The sequence below is a fragment of the Panthera pardus genome, unplaced genomic scaffold, assembly GCF_024362965.1.
Source record: "Panthera pardus isolate Hobbes unplaced genomic scaffold, ASM2436296v1 HiC_scaffold_7, whole genome shotgun sequence".
NCBI lineage: Eukaryota > Metazoa > Chordata > Mammalia > Carnivora > Felidae > Panthera > Panthera pardus.
Genome location: NW_026527002.1, coordinates 64,745,514 through 64,769,025, shown reverse-complemented (window position 1 = coordinate 64,769,025; position 23,512 = coordinate 64,745,514). Strand labels below are relative to the sequence as shown.

The 23,512-nt window shown below is 38.1% G+C and overlaps 1 long non-coding RNA gene across 1 annotated transcript in view; it reads left to right on the top strand.

Moving 5' to 3' along the window:
* LOC109273271 (uncharacterized) overlaps positions 1 to 23,512 on the top strand; it is a 207,823-nt gene that overhangs the window by 57,858 nt on the left and 126,453 nt on the right. The window lies entirely within an intron of this gene.

The following is a 23,512-nucleotide window of genomic DNA, read 5'->3' as shown; positions in this document are numbered from 1 at the left end:
CCCCGTTCATGCTCTGTCTCTCTCTGTCCCAAAAATAAATAAAAAAAATGTTGAAAAAAAAAATTTAAAAAAAAAACAAAAATAAACATTAAAAATTAAAAAAAAATAATAAGAGCAAATACTGTTAACATATTTAGTTGAGAAAATAACTGGAAATTGAATTAAAATTTTTCAGATGAAGGAAATATAAGGAGTGCAGCAATCTATCATTTTTATATTACTTTTTTTAAAAAACAGATGTTTGAAATGAAAGCCAAAATGGATATTTGGGGGTCAAATCATGTATATGACCATTATCTAAATTCTGGTAGGTATTTCTGCTTCATGTAACATCAGCTATTTTAGTTCATTTTAAAATATCTTCAATGAGGAAAATATCACAGAATACATTCATATTATGCATTTTTAAAAAAATCATTCTTGCATCTCTACTGTGTGCGAGTGATTTTGCTAAGTCTGTGGGGAAAAGTGAACCAGAAAGCCACCCATTCTTGCAGAAATCCTGTTTCTCAGTGGCTGTGAAAATCAAACAGCTCCGCACTTAGCCTCCCTGGGGAGTATGCCATATGCGTGGCGCACAAATGGAATTAAAGTGAAGATGCCTTGGGGTACTGGCTTGATACTGAAGAAAACATTTATGATCAAGTCTTTTAATCAATTATCAGACCACCTCGTTGAAACCATACTACTTCCAGACACCATATTTATCATTTAATTGCAGTTCGTAACAGAACCTGTTTTTCCTTATGTCTTTTGTTTGCCAATTCTTCCTGCATTACTTTTCAATGGATGGTAGCCGTTCTCTCTCAAATGCTGTGCCCAGAAGGGGAAACATCATTCCTACATCTTTTCTTTATATATATACATACATATATATATATATATATATATATATATATATGTATATATATATATGCATTTATATATATACATATATAATATATATTATAATCAATATATATGTGTGTGTTGTATATATATATAAATGTGTGTGTGTTTTCTATGTGCAGGAGAAACGTGTTTATTTTAGAAATTCTAGATAATATAGCTAAATTGAAAGTGAGACTTGGTACCTAAAAAGTCTTCCACAGTAACTGGTCTGTTATCCGGTCTATGATTAAAGGGACCTCAGCTTTACAGGAAGTTAAATAGTCTCCTTCTTTCAGGACAGAAGCATAGACAAGCTAGGGGATCTCAGAATTGAAACAAACAAACAAAAACAGGTATCTCTGCAGTGATAGGAAGGCCAGACCAAACCTGGAGAAGTAAACAATATTTATTGGTTCTTGCTATCTTTAAGCAAGCTAATAAAGGCAATTTGATATTTCTGGCACACAAAAGTTGAAATTATAACCCCTGAGGATATACAAAATCTCCATATAAAGGCTTTTTTTTTTCTTTTGTCTTAATATCATTTCAGGCTATCTTACTAACCACACATTAAAAAGTTCTTTGTGTGTTAATCAGCCGCTCTTACTGTGTTCATGTAAACAAAACAGGCAAATAAAACACCAAATGAATCACACTGATTCAGAAGATTGTTACCTTAATGAATGCTGTCAAATCCTTGCCTGAAGGCAAGAACTTGAACAAAGTGAAACTAATACCTTGCCCTGCCCTCATTAGGAGTCAGGATAACCTTATATACCATATCTTGGAGTGAGAGGGAAACACTTAACACAAAAAAAGGAAACAAAATAAGCACATAGAAAAGTATGACTGTGTCAATCACTAGTCCTCAAATAAATACAACCTTAGCCTTTCCCTATAAATTTCGACGTCCCTAATGAAAACAACTTTCTCCTTGCAGATAGGAAAATTATGCCATTTTTTCTCCATAAGAATATAATCCTTGCAATCCGTCTAAGATCTTTTTTCATTTAAATTTTATTTGTATGAAAGTGCCTGTCATCCCAAATGTCACAATCACAAAATTGGAACCAGTATTTAAAAGTGGAAAAGCATTAAAATATTGTGGACAAAAAAAAAAAAAAAAAAAAAAAAAAAAAGTGTCTGACAATCCTATGACCCCAAGGCATTTATTCATTTGGCATATGTTCATTGAGCACCTTCTGTGTACCAGGCACTAGGGATGAATCTGTGAACAAAAATAAAGTGACCAAACCAGGAAGCAGTCTAAGGGGATAAAGATAAAGCATGGTGACATTTCAAAACGGAAGGTTAGGAAACATCTCAGATAAGTAACATCTAACCAGAGATGTAAATAAAATGAGAAAGTTAGACAAGCGGAAATGTGGGGAGATTTCAAGTATAGCAAAGTGAACATCTAAATCCCTAAGGACTTTGCCATGTTAAGGGAACAGCGTGGCCAGACCAGAGTAAGCTCATATTGGCCTAACTTGAGATGAGGCCAGACAAGCAGGAAGGGCCAGAGCTTTGCAGGTCATTTTAGATTTTAGATTTTCTTTCTTTCTTTTAATGTTTATTATTTATTTTTGAGAGAGATAGAGTATGAGGTGGTGGGGAGCAGAGAGGAAGACACAAGCACAGAACCCAAAGCAAGCCATAGGCTCCGAGCTGATAGCACAGAGCCCGACACGGGGCTCAAACCCATGAACTGTGAGATCATAACTGAGCCGAAGTTGGACGCTTAACTGACTGAGCCACCCAGGTGCCCTAGATTTTAGATTTTCTTTAACAGGAAGCCATTGGTACTCAACAAATAACTGTAATTTATTGAAGCAAAAATGTCTCAGGGCAAAAAAAAAGGCTTAGTGTCTTTTTAGTCAAGGAATATGGAGACAGGATCTTCCAAACCCACTTTAACTAGGAAGGAGAATTTTTAAAAATGTTGGAAGCTAACGTAAATTCTCCCTGCCATTTTCTAATCTAAAAATAGTATAAAATACCTAAGTCTTTAGGTGGGCCACACACCTGGGCTCCTGAGTTTGACCACGATTGTTTTGAAGAAGATTGTCAAAAACCTCATTGAAAGGAAGTTCTCAGACTCTGGGCTCTTCTGGAAGGGAAGAGTTTATTCTACTTGTTTCTAAGTCACTAAATATTTTAGTACTTCAACAACCAACAGATCTTTGGGTGGATCTGGTAGAAGGATATCAAGTCAAAAGAATTTGTGGACTGGGGGTTTAGAGTATATAAATAACACTGTTATTTTCTCCACCTCTCCCCCAAGAGACTAGTTCGTTCCAGGAGCTGAGGGGAACATCTCTTATCTCGGGTTACGATGCAGAACTGAGCCCTGATGGAGCCATTCCTAAGTAATGGAGAAGGCTGGCATGGAGAGGATCATGTGAGAATGGCATTAAGAGAGTAGGAAAGAAGGCTGGGCAGAAAGTTGGTGCCCTCCTTTTATCACCTCAGGTTTACTGCTAACCACAGAAAGCTTCTCACTACAAGCCCCTATGACTCCGACCAAGGGCTTCTTTTGATGGCAGCACAATACTTAGCGCATGCAGAAAACAAGCCGGTGCTTGTTGGTGCTTTCCTCCAGTGATGACAGAGGAATTAGGCAATGAATGTCCCGGCTTGCTCAGGCCCTGGGAAACTCTGAAGTATAGTCTACATACTCTTCCAAAGTGCCCTCACAGGATTCCAGTTGTCCACAGCAATAAATGGCTACATACCTCACCTTTCTGTGCGCCACCCCCCCTTCCCTGTTTACTCCCATCTTCCCTTAAATGACTTTCCTGAGATCTCTTGTCCAGTAAACCATATGCACTACTATCCTTGCTTCAGAATCTTCTTTGGTGGAACTCAAGATGGAAAGCTATCCCTCTCCTCACTGCCAAGCTAAAAGCCATACTTTAAGGCTCCACTTATATGGCTTTTCGAGGCAAGCCTAGAATGTCACTATATATTTTTTTTTTTTTTGCCTCTGCAACCTCTATTCCATCTGCCTTGATTTTCCTTCCCCATTTTCATCCAACCACAAGCATCATCTTTTAGATTCCAGCCCAAGCGTGGTTGGTGCCATAGCTCAGGGGTTAGAGCACTGGTCTTTTAGATTCCAGCCCAAGCATCACCTACTCCATTAAACTTTCTCTGCGCCTTCCTGGGCAGTGTCACTGCCTCCCTCTTTCTCCTTGCTTTCTAGGCCTAATTTATTCAAAAGAGAAAACACATGCACATATGCATACAAACAAAGCCAAGTGATGAATAGAGTTATGAAAAAGGCATAAATGACATAATTGAAAAGTGTTCTTTTGTCTATTGTCACTCCAGGAAAATACTTGTTTCTTCTAACTATGTAGAGAAGCAAAGAAAAGTGGATACCTACCTTTTTCTCTGTGCTCTCTCTTTTATCCTATGTTTCCCCAATATTTTCTGAAATCTTTATTTCTGGTACTAGTCACATTTTTAACACATCTTTGACTAAATTTCATGAATGGTTTGCAAATTCCTCTTGATAGACGACACATCACAAAGACCAAAGGCATATGTATAAGCACCAACAGGAAATGAAGGAAAATAATGTTAATGGAGGATGTTGAGGATCAACATGATTATTTGTAGTTTTTCCTTGGGAGGCCATGTTTAGGATGAGCTGAGAGCAATGAATAGATTCAGGATTAGGGCCTTGTTTCTAATTTTTTTATCGGGACATATATTGGTTAGTGAGGAAAAATAAGTATACACATCTTTAGGACGTTGGCAAAACTATAATACTGGTGTTATTAAAGATGCGATAACAATTATTTGTATAAACAGATTTGTATATTTAATAATAGCATCCATCCATGCCACTTTTGGGTCTTAAATGAGCCACCGTGGAGAGGCCACCTTCCATTCATTAGCCTGGTCTTTATGATATTACTCCGGTTTTTGTTTATTTATATCATTCCAGGTTATAAGAATTATGCATGAATGCTATTCTTAAATCTTAGAGCTATATTTAGATTTCAGCGGTGTAATGACATGGTCTGCCAATGCCTTAATTTCACCATAAAGCTCACCCGCTAAAGCTAGTGAATTTGCTGAGAAATTGGGAGAATGATGCCTGTGAATTCCATAAAGCACAAGCTTTCAACACTTATATACAAAGGTTAACTACAGATTCATGGGTGACGGAGAGGTGGGGCAGCCTTCCTCTGTGTTCCCAGGGTCATGGTCAGTTTGGGCTGCTTATCTATCCTCTCTGTGTCAGCAGGGTGGCTTTGTGACAAGGCTGAAATGGTCAGCAGATCAGCCCTCACTCACTTCCCTGGTGATATACTCAAGGTGTTCTAACAGCATTCAGCTTAGCTCCTCCATGGGCCACGCAAGCTTAGGCTGGGCAGGAGACAGTGAAGGGAAGAAATAAAGTGACCAGCTTTCTTTTTCTGCGACACTGAGTTGTCCTTCCTGCTGGAGAAGAAACAGGTTTTCCCTATACTAAAAAAATCCAATATACAAATATCTAAGTATTCAGAGGACTTGAGACTGATTTGTTTTATCAAATGATTCACAGAAGTTTCCCATTAAATAACCAGTTGAGAAATAGCCAAATTAGTTTATTAGATGCTTATAAGTAAGGCAGGGCGTAATTCGTAAGCTTTCTCTACATATCAAAAGTGGAGGTATGGGGCACCTGGGTGTCTCAGTCAGTTGAGTGACTGACTCTTGATTTTGGCTCAAGTCATGATCTCGTGGTTTGTGGGATTGAGCCCCACATCGGGCTCTGCACTGACAACGTGGAGCCTGCTTGGGGTTCTCTCTCTCCCTCTCTGCCCCTCCCCCACTCATGCTCACTCTCTCTCAAAATAAATAAATAAACATTTTTTAAAAGTGAAGGTAAATAATGAAACATGACTAGATCATATAGGCCTATTTAATAATCAGCTTAATATTCAACATAATAGTCATAAACTAGATATTCTAGAATGTGACCTTTCTTAGCATATGTATAACCTGGGAAAAGCATCACCAGTGTCCAGTGTTTGTGATTCTGTGTAATTTTAAACACTCATTTAGAATAACATTACAACATTTTTTTCTTCTTTTTCCTGTTCTCATGACTGATTTATCCTTTAGGAGAACTGCCAATCAGAGGATTTCAAATCCCATTTTTCCATTTCTGAAATAGTATTTGTAAACTGTTTTTCTGCTATGATGCGTATGATGGCTATTGGTCACCTGCCATGAATTTTTCTTCTAACTCCCGCATGCTGTCTTTCTGACATACAGAGCCCCACCCCCCCCCCACCCCACCCCCCCCCCCGCCGCCCTATCCCTTACTGGACACACAACCTCAAATCCAGGCTCCCTGAGGCGTTGACCCTAATGGGACTTGGCATTTGAGAGCAAAGTGTTCTTATTTTAAGGAACAGCAGCCTGGGGGCCACAAACGTGGATCCACATTCTCTTTGTCTCAAATATCTTCACCCAGGAAAGGTATACATACTCCCTGGTCTTTAAAATAGTTGCTCAAATGTTACCATAATCTTAAGGCTCTTTGTGACCACATTACCTAAAATATCTTCACCTCGTCCTCCCTATCTTACTCTTTTTCATCTTTCAGTACATTATACATCTACTTGATTCTTTTGTGTATCTTTCTTTCACCCCCACTCAAAGGTAACTTTCACAAGGACAGACAGTCTTGTCTATTCGTTGCTGTTTTCCTGGCACCAGAAGAGGGTGTAGCTCATAATAGGCACTCAACACATGTGGAATGTAAATGGATGAAAATTGCCATTATTACTGTTTTATACATGGAAAAAAAATAGCAGTGGGGCTTGGAAAGGACAAATCATTTGTCAGAGGTACGTCTAGTATAGGGTGGAGCGGTTCTGAGGCCCCAGTCTGTCTGACCCCAGGCAGGGCCTTGGTCACCACACTGTTGTTTTACAAGTGCTTTGCTGACCTGCATCTTTCCACTTGCTCGGTGAACATTTTGTTTGTTTTCTAAGAAGAGCCGTTCTTTGGGCTTTTGGTTCCATATCTCTTCTTTATTAGTGGCCTAATTGACAAAGCCAGCTGTGTCCTAGGTTTATATGTTATGAAAAAATTGTTAGTTTTTGTTGGTTTGTTTTAACGTTGGGTTCACAAAGTGCAAAACAAGCGAGCCAAATATATTTTGCATTATTTTGGAAACCCCTGCATGATCCATATGGAAAGTAAATACAAATGTTCTGGTTATTTTACATGGGGTTTCAATAATATTTGATGACTAGAGAGTCCATAGGGCATTTTCAAAAATCAGTAATGGGAAGTTGGGCTGAGTTAAGAGAGAAACAGTTGCAGCCCCTCCCCCCCCCCCAACGCTCAATCACTGCAAGCTGTGTAAGAAAGCTCATATAATCGATTCAAGAATATGGCAACTCATTTCATAAATATCATAAAAATCACAAATATTTAAAAATAAGAGTTCCCAAAGTTCTAAATCTGTGGCACAAACCACTATTCCACCTAACCCTGCAGGGGAGTTGTTTTGCTTGGAGGACAGTTATGCACTAAAAATAAGCCCATTTCTTCTTGCTCACATCTCTGAAGCTTCTCAGAGCCAGGTTGGCTAGTCCCAACCTGGACTGACAAAATGCCAATCACTTGAGGGGAGTCTGGGTGGCTCAATCAGTTAAGCATCCGACTTCAGCTCAGGTGATGATCTCACGGTTCACGGGTTCGAGCCCTGCATCCGGCTCTGTGCCCACAGCTGCCCACAGCTCAGAGCCTGGAGTCTGCATCAGATTCTGTCTCCCTGTCTCTCTGCCCCTGCCCTACTCATGCTCTGTCTCTCTCTCTCTCTCTCTCTCTCTCTCTCTCTCTCTCTCTCTCTGTCTCTCTATCTCTCTCTCTCTGTGTCTCTCTCAGAAATAAATAAAAACATTAAAAAAAAATTCAACCACTTGAGGTGGAGAGGTTCTTTCTCTACCGTTACTACCTCCCTTTCTGGAGTCAATGAGTCCACCTCCCACACATCTTTGAAACCACAAGATTCGTCTCCTGTCCTATGGCAACAAAAAGGCCCTATGAAGACCCAGGTACTTTGATGAAGAATTTTTTCCGTTTATTTCATTTCAAAGCATAGTACACACTGACTGATGTTCTTCTTTTTGTAGTTCTAGATCATCAGTGTCTCTGAGTAACTGAAAGGTTATTAGTTTGGAAATTAAAAATTAAGAATTCAGGGGCGCCTGGGTGGCTCAGTGGGTTAAGCATCTGACTTCGGCTCAGGTGATGATCTTGTGATGATCTCGGGGTTCATGAGTTCAAGCCCTGCATTGGGCTCTGTGCTGACAGCTCAGAGCCTGGAGCCTTCTTCCAATCCTGTGTCTCCCTCTCTCTCTGCCCCTCTCTCGCTTGTTCTCTCTCTCTCTCTCTCTCTCTCTCTCTCTCTCTCTCTCAAAAATAAATAAATAAATAAATAAATAAAACATTTAAAAAAAATTAAGAATTCAAATTGGAACATGTTGACATGCTCATAGTAATATATGACAAACTACAAAGTTCAAAGTTTTAGTGGATAGATGTTTAATCCATCTAAACATGAATATAAACTTTGAAAACTACCTCAGGAATCACTTCCTCCAAGAAACTAAAATAAGATTTGTGTGCAGTGTGTATGTATGTGGTTTCAAAGTTTGAAATATCTGGGATCTTAATTTCTGAGTAGCTTAGTAACTTAGCTATTGCCATGTTTAGCTGGCATAGGGGAAAGAGAGGAGGAAGAAATATAAAACAGACATGTTTGAATCACACTTCTTTCATGCATAAGCTCTAAAATGGAGATTAATAATAATTACTCTAAAGGATTATTATAACTGCTTTGTGAATAATTATAGGTTTTTTTTTTCTGGAGTATAGAAAATAAAGCTATGAGATACTGTTTAAAAACACAGGAGTTGAAATTGCCAAGATTTAGGATGAAGAGTAATGCTGTGACATGTTTTTTTTCTGAAAATGAAAATTATTTAAATATATAACTGCAGTTAATGTGAAGTCTATTAGAAAACTCAATCATTGCATATTTTATGGGTAAGGAAAAATGTTGCCCATATACAGTTTGTATCAAAAATCTGTGATATTGCTAAATAATTGTATCACAGATAAATTACCTAGTACATTTTGCTGTATGATGCACTGTCTTCCTAAAATATTTTACCTTTTTCCATTTTACATTCATAGTTACTAGTACTGATACTTATGGGAAAATGTTCTACCTATCAATGAAGTGGTTCTAATCTGTGAGATTGAACAAAGGAAGTAGGAAGTTCTTGACCTATGTAAACCACAAATGATATATTCAATCTCGGATAACAGAGTGGCTATAACCAAGTGTTTCTATAATCTGGGGCAAATTTCCAAGGGAGTTAGATATATGGTAAAGCTCATATAATTATATGTATAAATATGTTGCATATATATATATATATATATATATATAAAATTATAGATAGATAGATATCCTACCTTCTCTGTGGAAAGACGAAGGGCAGATTACTTTAACTGCTCTTTATTAAACTGTTATACAGCATCTATTAAGTAGAATAAAAGAGATCAGTGGGATTACTATGAAGTTACAGGGATCCTTGAAAATGTATAGTGAAGCTCACGTATAATGTGTATTGTGCTTTAAAAATTCTATTTTTAAAAAATATGATCAAGAAAGAGAGTGGAAACATTGAAATCTTAGATTTTTTCCCCCTGATTGAGGTTGTTTTTAAATCCATGACCAACAAGTTACTGTGAGCTTCCCACTGTGGTTAATTGTGAATAACCTTTATAGTTAACTCTTACAGATTGACAAAGTTTAGGCAACTGGGACACATGATCCAGCTCTTCTGGCTTTATCTTACATTTGGATCTGTTCACCTTTTCAAAGTCACTCATTATGAGATTGACAAAGAGCCCAGTTGTCTCAAATTCCCGGTGTTTACTATAAACACAGGAAGTTCATAATTCTCAGAATTAAGCCTAACGCGGAACCTGTTTCCGTAGAATGAATTCTGCAATTTCCCGAAGAACCCAAGTGAAAAGTACTTGAAAGAACATGTACACTGATGAATATCTTATTGATTGAGGCCCCATGAATGTAGAATCTGGAGTCATTCAGACATTATGTGTGAAACATATCTTTTTAAATCTCCCCTTGAAGAAAAATCTGATAAGCAGAGCAACAGTGCAAATAGGAGTTCTAGGGAGATATCTGACAGGCAAGAACTGACCAACTGTTGTTAAGCCTTTTTCTGAGATCTGTGTTGTTAATTGGTATGTTATTATTTCAACTTTGTTGTCATCACATGCTAGGTGCTTATTAACTGTGAGTAATCTGAAAGCTTCTGAAAGACAAAACAATGCGAGTATTTACTGTTCTGTACCTATATGCAAAAGAGTTTGTATAGCACCTTTCATTAAATCTTAGCCAAAATACCACATATGGAAGCCTGAGGGGCCAAGTGATAGGACAGTTTCTGGGGTAGATCCTCCCCATGACTCTCAGAAGCCTGAAAATAAAGCTGCTTGTTTGGCTCACCTTCTGCCTGAACTGCTGTGGCTGACATTGAGTTAGAGGTTATGAAAACTTTCTCTGAAAGAGAAACAGACATATAAATGTTAAGATCTACTTGTGTGCTTTCATGTTGTTTTCCCTATAATCTTCCAACAAACTCATGAGGTATCTTTGGTTATTTCCACTAAATATTTCAATAAATTGAGGCTCTAAAAGGTTAAGCAAATATCCCAAGGTTGAGTAACTACTAAGTGGTGAAACCCATCTACGAATCTCTTCTGTGGTCTCCAAGGAGTATACATTTTACGTTCTATCACATTGCATCAAAGGTGCTGCTTCCTACCCGCAGCTGCACTGGGTAGATCTTCACCCAGGCCCTCAGCACAACACTTACCACCTGTGGTCATACATCATAGTGGTTTGTTTATCCATTCTCTGCCCTCAAATACAGCTTCTTTATGGGCAGTAGGACTTGTCTTCTTTACACTGGGATCCAAAGAACCCAGCACATGTCTTGGCACCTAGTGTGGCTCAGTACATTTTTATTAAATGGATATTCAGAATCAGAGGAACTAACCCAGAAACCAATCTTCACCTTCCTGGGAATGGTGTGGGACAGGAAAATGGGTTATGTTAGCAATGCTTATTTAAATAAAAGCAGTATTTTAATGCTGCTGATATGACTTGAAGGAAACAGAAGATGTCCTGTGGGTCCCTTACAGAGTGCGGTGAGGAATTCCAGGAATGGCCCCCTAGGTTCAACGCCTTCATCCCTCGGACCTATAAACGTGATGAGATCTCTTTCTGGTAATGACGATATGTTATATGGCAGAGCTGACCTAAAGATGAGGGTGGGCCTAATCTAATCATACAAGCCGCTTTAAAAGCAGACAGTTTTCTCTGGCCAGTGGTGGAATGAGGAAGTCAGAGAGACTCAGAGCTTGAGAAGAATACGCCCCACCAGGGCTGGTAGGAAGTGGGAGAGAGTGCACCGCATGAGAAAGAATGTGGGTGACTTTAAAAAACTGGGAGAGGCTCTAAGCTGACAACCAGTAAGCAAATAGACTCAGTCTCATAGCTACATGGCTGTGGGCTGAATTCTGTCGACAATAGCAATAAACTTGGAGGGGATCTCAAACCCCGGATGAGAACACAGTCAGCCAACTGCAGCCTGGTGAGATTGCAAAAAGAACCCTACCGAACTGTGAGCTAATAAGGGGGTGTGTTTTCAACCCCTAAATTTGTGATGATTTGTTACCCAACAGTAGAAAACAGACAGATAGGACGACACACTTTTTTTTATAAGAACTAACTCTAAAATAAATGAAATTCACTATCCTCTTTGAAGAGACTGTAATGAAACCTTTAAAATGAACAGTAACTTCAGGGAACAACCCCCATCTGCTTCAGGGGTTCAGCAGGAAAGACCTTCATTATCCAGTTTTAAATTTACATTATACATCTCTAGTTGCCTTCCACCACATGACAATGGATGTATGCTCTAAGAATTTAATGTATTCTATGGGCTTCTGAGTGGCATCCATACTAAAGAGGCAAAATCCTTTTTTGGGGGCGGCAGGGGAAGTGTATTTTAATGATGTTTGAAAGAAGCAAAGGCCTTTTTTGTGGCCTTATTCAACTTCCCCCAAAACTTGTCTCAGTCTCTGTCACACTGAAAAAATATATGTGACTTTCTTTTATTCTTTCATGTGTTTTGAGTTTAATAACATATGCTGTTTATATTTGGTTTCTATAGAGAGTTCCTTTTTGTCTTGTAAACAGTTGCAAAGATTTACCTAGAGCCGTGTGGGCTTTCTCTTTCTTTCTTTATTCTCCCACCCACTTTGGAAAGTCTGAATAGTTCCGAGGATTAGCAGCAGCTTAACTTCCGTCATGATGTGTAATAGATAAATGCAGCTATTCCGTTTTGGCTCTTCAGGACAGTATGAAATTAACCAGTTGTCTTGTTCTTTCTCACAGTCGAGATCTTAACAGTCACTCCTATGTGTGTTTCATTGACTTGTCAGAGAGTACCCATAAATGAATCCTCAATGTGTCATGAGGCCCAGAGTTCAACTTCTTCTTCTGCCAAATGAGTTAGATGCTTCTGGAAAGGATACTCAACTCCTTTCTCCGCAGCATGTGGTATATGACAGATACTGAACTAATCCAGTAACACAGGCTATTTTTTGTGCTCATTAATATCCCCATCTTTCAGATTAGCGCACTGACAAAGAAATGGAAAGACCTGCCATAAGCATACGGATACTAAGTGGAGGGTCTGGATGGCAATTAATCCAAGATGACTCCACGCTGCTGGCACTTAGATAAGTGTTAGACCTCATAAATTACCACAAGACTCATATATTCGGTCTCCCAGGTAACAGTCTGTCCTTGACTCTAGCACCTTAAAATCTATTATGAGAGAACATGATAGTTCTTTTCATTTCAACCACAAATATGTTAATAATAAAACCATGAACTCATCTGAACACTCGTATAGTTTCAACCTAAGCCTCTTCTTGGAAATGACATGTTCTGTCATCCCCTGTGGGGATGTAGATGTAGATTGGTGCTGCTCCACAGGCTATTTTTGTTTAAATTTCTTAAAATGGAATAAAAATAAAAATCCAGCTTCTCACACTGGCCACTTTTCAAAGGTCCAATTTGCCACCTATGGCCAGAGGCTCCTCTATTGAACAGCACAGATTTATAGAACATTTCCATCGTTGCAACAAGTTCAATTGGGGAACACTACAAGAAAGCCATAGTACCATTAGCTAAGCCCTGAGCTTCATTCACGCTGGGGATAAAAATGAAAGAAAATATGTTTTATGGAGCTGAAGGGCTAGAGAGCCTCAAAGTTCATAGTTTCTTTATGCTATTAAAAACAAAAACTTCAGGTGTTTTTTTCCCCGAGTTTCTGATAGTGCACTCTCCCCAGCTCTGGTATACAAGGACACAGGAAAGAACCTTGCTTTTCCCCCATCCCAGCTTCAACACCCTTGTAGCTTGTGACTATATACCCTCTTACCTGCCCACATGAATGGTGTTCATCATTTAAAACTAAACGTTTTAGGGGCGCCTGAGTGGCTCATTTGGTCGAGCATCCAACTCTTGGTTTTGGCTTAGGTCACGATCTCATGATTTCGCGGTATTAAGCCCCAAGTCACGCCTGTGCCGGCAGCGTGGAGCCTGCTTGGGATTAGCCCTCTGCCCCTCCCCCATTCATGCTGTCATTGTCTCCTTCAGAATAAATGAATAAACTTAAAAGAAAGTTAAACCTAAATATTTTAGGCACTCAACTAAGGATGCTTGGATATATGGGCATTAAGTAGATAATATCCCCTAGCAAACCTGTACCTTGACTCCTAACTAACGCCTATCTTTCGAGTCTCAGTCCAAATGCCATGTCTTCTGGAAGCCATCTCTGATTCCCTAGAAACTAAGCTCTATGCCCTTGCTCTGTATACCCACTACAATTCAAAAATTGTAATAATCATCCCTCTTGATTATCAATTCTAACATAATCAATGCCTTTGCTCCCCACTTAAACAATGAGCATCACATGAGCAGGAACTCTGTACTGTGTTCATCATTGGATTTCTAACTTCTAGAACAGTGCCTAGCACTTTGTAGAGGCTTTTTATTTGTTTTATTACCGACTAGTTTTCGTTTTGTTCTGAGAATATAGACAAGAGAGTCAGATTTTTTTTCAGTTTATTTATTTATTGTGAGAGAGAGAGAATGTGTGCAAAGACACGTGCGAGCAAGGGAAGGGCAGAGAGAGAGAGAGAGAGAGAGGGAGGAAGAGAGAGAGAATCCCAAGCAGGCTCTGTACTGTCAGCATGGAGCCCAACACAGGGCTCAATCCATGAACTGTGAGATGAAACCAAGAGTCAGACACTTAACCGACTGAGCCACCCACGCACCCTGAAAAAGTCAGCTTTTTAAACATATAGTGTACCCCATCTACTCATATCTACAACATCATCTCTAACAGTAGTCCAAAAAATTCACTTTGGTTACCTTGAGAAAAATATTATGTCTTCATTGTGTCTTCTGATGTGAAAGAAGTATATTTTTTTCCAGAAAATTTAAGGCAGCAGGATGTAGCACATGAAAGAAGTGGTCTTGAAGCAAAGGACCCAGAATTAGAATTTTTTCTGTGCTGCCAAATTTGCTATGTGAGCTTCATCCCATCAGAATATTGTCCTCTAGGATTCTCCTATATAAAATGGGTACGTGTGGGTCTACCCCGCAGGATTTCCAAAAGAATTAAATCAAATGATGCAGGATTTGTGTCACATGCATGGTAGAATGCCCAACAAATGTCAGGCTCTTACCTGTTTTTACACCCTCAGGAATTGCCCCTGTAGAAAACGATTGGCAGTTTGTTTTGTTTTCTTCCTCTTCCTCTTTGGTTTCTTTGAGAGATCCTCTTAATTTATTTGATCCCCCCCCCCCCCACTTTTTGTGTGTATCTTAATATCTGATCTTCTTCTTCCCTTCCATTTCTCCCCACTGGAGCATCCCCCCCTTTGTCTGGCTCAGCTGATGACACACAGAGTACAATTGAGCATTGACCTCTGGCACAAATAAGCATCTGTCTTGCACATTTAGGATATTATGTTGCCTGTAATCCTTCCCAGCTTATGATTTTAAATTACTTTTAGAATTTCTGTGTAATTTCAGGTTGGTAGGTTAAAATTGCAATTTTATTTTGGCAGATAATGTGTTTCTAAGTTCTTCCCTATGTATGTATTAAATAGTTTTCTCATATAGTAAAGCGACTTTTTGTTTGTCCTTGACAACACTAGAAATTAAAAACTATGCCTTACTTGACAAAAGGTCATTTACTTTCTGGAAGAAACTTAAAATCTTGTATTTAACTCGTATTGTGTTATAGAGCTACTCATGTCTTTGCTCTTTTTTTTTTTTTTTTTTTTGAGAAAAAAAGGAACAGAAGAAATTCTTTAGAGCTATGGTTTTCAAAGTTATTTCTTTTTTGAAAGTTATTTTATTTTTTTCTTACTTAGTTATTGGTGTGGGTGATAGTCTGAATAATGGGCCCCCAAAGAAGGCCACATTCTAATCCCCAAAACTTATCAATATTTTATATTTCATGGCAAAAAAAAGGAAAAGGACTTTATAAATGTGATTAATTTAAGGATATTGAGATTGGGAGAGTATCCCAGATTGTCTGGGTGGGCTTAATGCAATCACAAGGGTCCTTATAAAAGGAAGGTAGTATGGGCAGAGTCAGAGACAGAGATGTGACAATTGAAGCAGAGTTTGCAGTGCAGAAAGGCCATGAGTCAAAGATGTAGGCCGGGACGTGGGAAAGGCAAGAGAATTTGTTTTCTCCTGGAGCCTCCAGAAGAAACCTTGATCTGACACTTTGATTTTAGCCCTGAAAGACTCATTTCAGATTTCTGACTTCCAAACTGTGGGATAAATTTGTTGATTTAAGCCATTAAGTTTTTGGTTAATTCATTACAGCAGCAATATGAAACTAATACAATGTAGTAAAAATGATTTTTTTCTTTGATTGTTCCTGAAGTCAAAAATTAGCTAAAAATCCAAAAATGTACCTCTGACATCAAAGTAGGCTGCCCAGGTACCTGAGTGCACATCATTTTACCAAACTGTTGTAACTGAGCATTTGAGCTCATTTATTCCTATAAAGAGGAGACAGATACCAGATGCATTCTGGAATGTGAGTACCAAACACATTTGTATAATCCTCTGAGGACTAATAGACTGAGAATATGTAGGTGGATGTATATCTATTTTTAATTGATTTGGAGCTAACATGCAAAGCCTTCCTTTCTATCTGGATTAAAGATCATTTGAGGACACTTCTTCTCTGCCAAAGAATTATTTGTTGACTGATAGACTTGGGAGAGTTTAATAGGCACTAACATAAATGAAGTTGAATGAAACCAGTTTGGTGGGCTGCAGACAGGGACAGTCTTGAGAGGACAAGAGAGACACTCTTTCAAAATAGGCAAAGTGTCCTAGTAAACATTTGAAGCCCAACCCTCGGGGGATAAATGGTTCTCTCATTACTAGTTTTACTGGCTTTTCATAATGGTGATGTAATAATCAAACAAAATACATTACTAAGCAGTTAGTCTGGTTAACCTCTAGAACGTGTGAAAATGTGCTTGGAACCTCACATGCCATGGAATGCCTCAATTTATTTTGGTTATTGTCACTGGCTTTCTTGGGATCACGAATTAAACCTGCCTGTATCTGGAGATAATACATGGTTTTTAAGATTCTTTCCTATTCTAAACACTGATTGGTACATTGATTTCATTTTGACTATATCACATATATTAAAACAAGTGAGGAAAAATTAACAAACTCTTACTAATATAGCTTCCCAAGGAAATCTTCCCCGACTTCTCTGCATTAAGTGTCCCCCTTAGTGTTCCATTGACAACCCCAGAAAACCTCTATTAGCCCCATGTTCATATTTTGATTCAAATATCTTCTTTTTTAAAAATATATTTTTTTTAATTTTTAATGTTTATTCATTTTTGAGAGAGAGAGGGAGAGAGAGAGAAAGACAGAATGTGAGAGAGGGAGACACAGAATGTGAAGCAGGCTCCAGGCTCTGAGCTATCAGCATAGAGCCCTATGCGGGACTCGAACCCATAGACTGTAAAATCATAACCTGAGCTGAAGTTGGACAGTTAACCGACTGAGCCACATAGGTGCTCCTATTGATTTGTTTTGAGGGAGAAAGAAAGAGCACATGAGGGGCAGAGAGAGGACAAAGAGAGAGTCCCAAGCAGGCCCTATACTGTCAGGCTCTGCACTGAGCCACCCAAGCATCCCCAAAATATCTTCTTATGAGCCCATCTTTCTCTTTTGGCTATAACCTCCCAAGGGCACAGACCAAGTCAAATTTGTTTTAGCTTATTATAGGCCCTCAAATAAACACAGAGTAGACACCAGATATACAGTTGACCATTGAACAACATGACCAGTGAACAACCTGAATTGTTCAGGTCCAGTTATACAGAGATTTTTTACAGTACTCTTCTTATGATTTTTCTTAATAACATTTTCTTTTCTCTAGCTTTATTATAATAATATAGTATATAATACATGTAAAATACAAAATATATATTAATTGTTGTCAGTAAGGATTCTGGTCAGTAGTAGGCTATTAGTATTTAAGTTTGGGGGAGTCAAAAGTTATACACAGATTTCGGACTGTATGAGGTGTCAGTGCCCCTAACCCCCATGTTGAACAAGGGTCACCTGTACAATTTCTGACAACCTCCTCTTCCAGTCCTTCCCTTTCAGGTGCTTAAAGTGGGAGTGTGCATACTTCTTGCTGGAGTTATCAGATGTCTTCTCTGATTCAAGCACAATATCCTAAGTTTAAAACTCACACTCTTTGAGCTTCCCCAAGGTGGGCAGAGTAGGAAGACCCTAGGCTTATGTTGTCTCATGAACACAACTACCTAACTATCAAATCATCCTAAATATCCCCAGAAATCAGCTGAATAGTGACAGAGCAAAGTCCACAATAAAGGGAGAGACAAGGCCACACTGAAATAGGTAGGAAGTGCAGAGACATGGTTTAGGGGAGAAATGGATCACGGGTGCTGTGGAGGGGAGGGAGCCATAGTAGCAAAGAAGGGCAAAAGAGATAGGATTCTACAGGGGAATGACCAAAGGCCAAAGGCCATTGGCTTGGAAAATGAGAGGGACTGAATTTCACGAGTTCTTGTAACCAGTAGGGCTGAAATCCTGGAGCTTTAAAGGTCAGCAGGCCTGGCTGGGATAATGCCCTCCAGGCAGGCAAACAACCCTGGGCAGACAGTGTGGAAACAGTGATCTGAAGAATGCCTGGGGCACCCAGTGGGGAGATTATTCCCTATTCTAGGAGCAAGTCCCTGAGAAGTAACATTCTTGGAGATGCCTCTCAGCAGGGTCACTGGCTGCCTAACTTGCTAACACCAAGCCCTCCCCAGCCCCCCAAGCCCTGGTAGGAATGCCCTTCTCAGTCCAACTTTCCTCAGTCCCACCGTGGCAGGCCCCTCCCCTAGAAGAGCAAGACAATGTCTCTTGACCAGAGAGTTCTGTGGGACCTCAGTTCTGATGGAGTTCATGTCAGGTCTCATTTCACAAGCAGACCAGAGAACACCTACTTAAAAGTCAACATATTCAGGTGAGGGACCAAACACTGCCCCCAGCAGGCAAGGAGAACCTCTGCAGACAACTGGTCTGAAGGATGGAGCAGCCAAAACACAATAGCAGGCTGCATTCAGCACACACTGGAGACACTCCCCGAAATGTCAGGCCCTGGACACTACATGATCTCTTCCTCATAAGGCCATTACTTTCATGAGCAGGAAACATAAGTGGCTTTTCTAACACACAGAAGAAGGCAGAGACTTAGACAAAATGCCAAGATGGAGGAATTTATCCCAAATGAAATAATGAGATAAGACCACACCCAGAGAGCTAAGAAACAGGTATAACTGACATGCCTGTTGGAGAATTTAAAGCAACCATCATAAGGATACTCACTGGGTTTGAGTAAAAAATAAAAGGTATCAATGAGACTCTTACAATGGAGATAAAAGAGTAAAAAAAGAATCAGGGATGAAGAATGAAATAAAAAAGATTGGAAACAGGCTTGATGCAATGAACAACAAGCTAGAAGAAGCAAAGGAACAAATTAGTGACTTAGAAGACAAAATAATGGAAAATAATGAAGCTGAACAAAGAAAGAATTATGCAACACAGGAATAGACTTAGGGAGCTCAGTGACTCCCTCAAGCATAAGACCATTTGTATTATGGGAGTCCCAGAAGAAGAAGAAAGAGAAAAGTGGACAAAGCCATTTCTAGGGAAATAATGGCAGAAAACTTCCCTAATCTGGGGAAGGAAATAGACATCCAGATCCAGGGAGCACAGAGAGCTCCCATCAGAATCAACAAAAGCCTGTCAACACCAAGACAGATTGTAATTAAATTTGCAAAATATAGTGATAAAAAATCTTAAAAGCAACAAGACAGAAGAAATCCTTAATCTAAAATGGAAAACCCGTAAGGCTATCTGGAGATTTCTCAACAACAAAACAGGTAATAAAATGGCAATAAACACATATCAATAATTACTTTGAATGTAAATGGACTAAATGTTCCGATCAAAAGACATAGGGTATCAAAATGGATATAAAAATAAGACCCATCTATATGCTGCCTACAAGAGGCTCATTTTAGACCTAAAGACACCTGCAGATTGAAAATGAGGGGGTGAAGAAACATTTATCACAGAAATGGTTGGTTGTCTAAGGAAAGTCAGAGTAGCCAGCAATCAAAAAGAATGAAATCTTGCCATTTGCAACTACGTGGATGGAACTAGAAGGTATTATGCTAAGTGAAGTGAGTCAGAGAAAGACAAATATCATATGACTTCACTCATATGAGGACTTTAAGATACAAAACAGATGAACATAAGGGAAGAGAAGCAAAAGTAATATAAAAACAGGGAGGGGGACAAAACATAAGAGACTCTTAAATATAGAGAACAAACAGAGGGTTGCTGGAGGAGTTGTGGGAGGGGGGATGGGCTAAATGGGTAAGGGGCATTAAGGAATCTACTCCTGAAATCACTGTTGCACTGTATTCTAATTTGGATGTAAATTAAAAAAATTAAATTAAAAAATAAAATAAAATATAGCCTCACTGAGAAAGAGAAAAAAGTAGCAATACGTGTATCAGATAAACTAGACTTTTTAATTCTTGTATTGTTTTTATCCTGCTTGATATCAGGGTAGTACTGGCCTCATGGAATTATTTTGAATATATTCCTTCTATTCCATTATTTGTAAGATTTTGATAAAGATTGTGATTATTTTATTAAGTATTTGGTAGAATTCACCAGTGCAATCATGTGGGCTTCTCTGTGCTGGGAGATTTTTGATTCCTAATTCAACTTTCATTCTTGTTATTGGTCTAAGAAGATTTCCTGTTTCTTGCATCCAAGATTCATGATTCAATCTTAGTAAATTTTTAGTGCATTTTTAGGAATTATCTGTGTTTTTTTTCTAAGTTATCTGATTTGTTAGTATATAACTATTAATAGTAATCTGTTATCACACTATGTATTTCTGTGGTTATTTGTCCTATTGTTTTTTTTCTTCCATTTCTCATTTTGGTTTTTGAGACTTCTTTCTTTTTCTTTTTCTATTAACTTAGTTAATATAGTTAAAGCATTGCCAATTTTGTTTATTTTTCTTGGAGAAGGTGGTCATTACTTTCAATGCTATATTATTTTTTGTTCTAGTCTTTATTTTATTTCTGATTTTTCTTTGTTATTTCTTTCCTCTGCTAAATTTCAGCTAAGTTTCTTCTTTTTCTAGTTCCTTGTGGTGTAATGTTAATTGTTTATATGAATTTTTTTCTTAATACAATCATTTATAGCATAAATTTAACTTAACATCTGCTTTAGTTGCATCCCCTAGGCTTTAAAATATTGTGTTTTCTTTTCTTTTGTTTTGAGACATATTTTTATTTGACGTTTGATTTCTTATTTGGCCCATTACTTATGCAATAGTGTGTTATTTAATATTTACATATTAAATATTTACATTGTAGATTTTACAGCTTTGATTTATTGTTGATCTTTAGTTTTGTACCATTGTGATTGGAAAATATACTTGGTATGATATCAGTCTTCTAAAATTTGTAGTATTTGTTGTATATATTTCTATGTAAATTAACCAGGGGATACATGAAGAAAATATGTATTCTATATTTCATAGATGGAATGTTATATATATATATATCTTTTAGAACCATATATTCTGAAGTATGTTTCAAGTAGAAAATGTTCTTGTTGAAAAAGAAACAATAACTTTAACTGAGGGTACTGGTTGAAATAGTATCTCAGAGGGGAGGTGGTGGGGGGATGGGTACAAATAGGTGAAAGGGATTAAGAGTACACTTATCATGTTGAGAACTGAGTAATGGTGTATAGAATTGTTGAATTACTATATTGCACACCTGAAACTAATATAACACTCTATGTTAGCTCTACTGGAATTAAAAATTAAAAATTTAATAAAAAGAAAATGCATTTGTAAAAATAAATCAATAAAACTGTCATTCTTTCTCTTCAACAATGAAGCACTCTTCATAATGCTCAAGTTCTTGTTTTTGTTTTTTACTTTTTGTTTTGGTTTCAAGCACATAAAAAAAAATCCTCATACAGGGGCACCTGGGTGACCTAGTCAGTTAAGCATCCGACTCTTGATTTCTGCTTAGGTCATGATCTTACAGTTCGTGAGTTCAAGCTCTGCATTAGGCTCTGTGCTGACAGCATGAAAGCTGCTTGAGATTCTCTCTTTCCCTTTCTCTGCCTTTCCCCTGCTTACTAACTCACTCAATGAATAAATAAATAAACTAACATTTAAAAATAAAAAATAAAAAATCCTCATACAATGACCCTTTGAAATCTGCATAAATAAACATCAAGAGCTCATGCTTTCTATCATTACCTAAGTTTCTGCCAGACTTTCAGATTATTATTATTATTAAGTCACTTTCCCAGCCAAAATCATGAATTTTGCTGAAGCACTAATTACCTTTGGTAAAACAGATATTTTTTGCCTTCACTATTGCTAAATAACCTGGAAAATATGATTCTGACATTTTCTATTACATAAGGCTACATTTGCACCCTTGATTTTGCTGGTGGAGACTACTTTTGATAACTAATCAGAAGGCAGAGAGGATTTGAAATGAGAAAAAAAAAACCCAAAAACAAAAAACCATATGTGCTTAGAGTGACTGCTTTTGGAATCTAGAATTGTCTCAATGGCTAAAGCCCAAATAAGTATGCTTTTGATGAACTGCCATTTTGGTTCTGTGAGATGTGCCCACAACGTGCTTTTAAAATATAGTACAAATTGTGTATTTCTGGGTATTTGACATTGTTTTCCTTGAATCTATTTTAGCGGTTAGTCAGTCATTGGATATTCTAACAGCCTGTCAAATTTCTCTTTGTCAATCTACTCAGTGGCCACTACAACATGGGCATTCAATATGCAATAGCCAGCAGTGTCACTTCTGCTTAGTTCGAGGAGTTTGACCATTCCAATGCTTTAAACTAGAATCTGAAAGCTTAACCTTGGCCTGGGCTGAGCCCCAGAATCAACATGTAGCTTTAAATGACTCATTTTTTTCAGGGACTCAATTTCCTCATTTCTTAAAGTTAATGGAAAATAAAGTCAACTCAGGCTATGTAACTTGCTATGATGTAGGCATCTAATATTCTAAAGAGATTGAGTAATTAATTATGCCTCTTCCTGACTTAAATGTGTTTGATCTAGTTCCATGAGGTTGGGGACATAATGGCATATATATAATCTTGCAACTAAGTAAGACCAAATTAAGAGGCATCTGCTGGTTCCTTTCTCAAGAAGGAGGAACCAAATCATTTTTCCTGGAATGATTCCTGGAACAGCAGGGCTGGAGGACCCAAAACCCCGCTTCCTCTGTGGCTCATGCCACACTCTGCCCAACCAATCACTATCTTTTATCAACCTAAGGGACTTCCTCACATGCACAGAGGCCTCTCTCTGAGAACCAATTTAAAGAAGCCAGACTGTCATTCTATATCACATTGCTCTATTTAAACTCTCTGCTTGGAACTCATCACCATGTGTTTCTTCTTTATTCATTTATTATTTCATCCTTTCTTCAAAATGTAAACTCAAGGAAATCGATAGCCTTGTCAACCCTGTTTGTTGAATCAACAGGGCCTTCAGATAGTGCCTGGTAAAATATGGTGAGTGGTATTCATTCTTTAAGAACATGGAATATAGCTGAAATCTAACTACTCTACATAAAAACCTGCCATCATCCTGAATTAGTAGCATGTGATGGAAATAACTAGTCAATACAGTGTCCTTTTTTTTCCTTGTCTTTCTCAGCACTAGTGGCTTCCACCATTCCTCTACTTTAGTGACTACTTTGTCCACATCCATGGCCTAAGCATTGCTCTGAATTGTTCTGGACTTAAATATGTAAATGCTTAGATTGCTTTTTCTAACTTATTCATATTTCT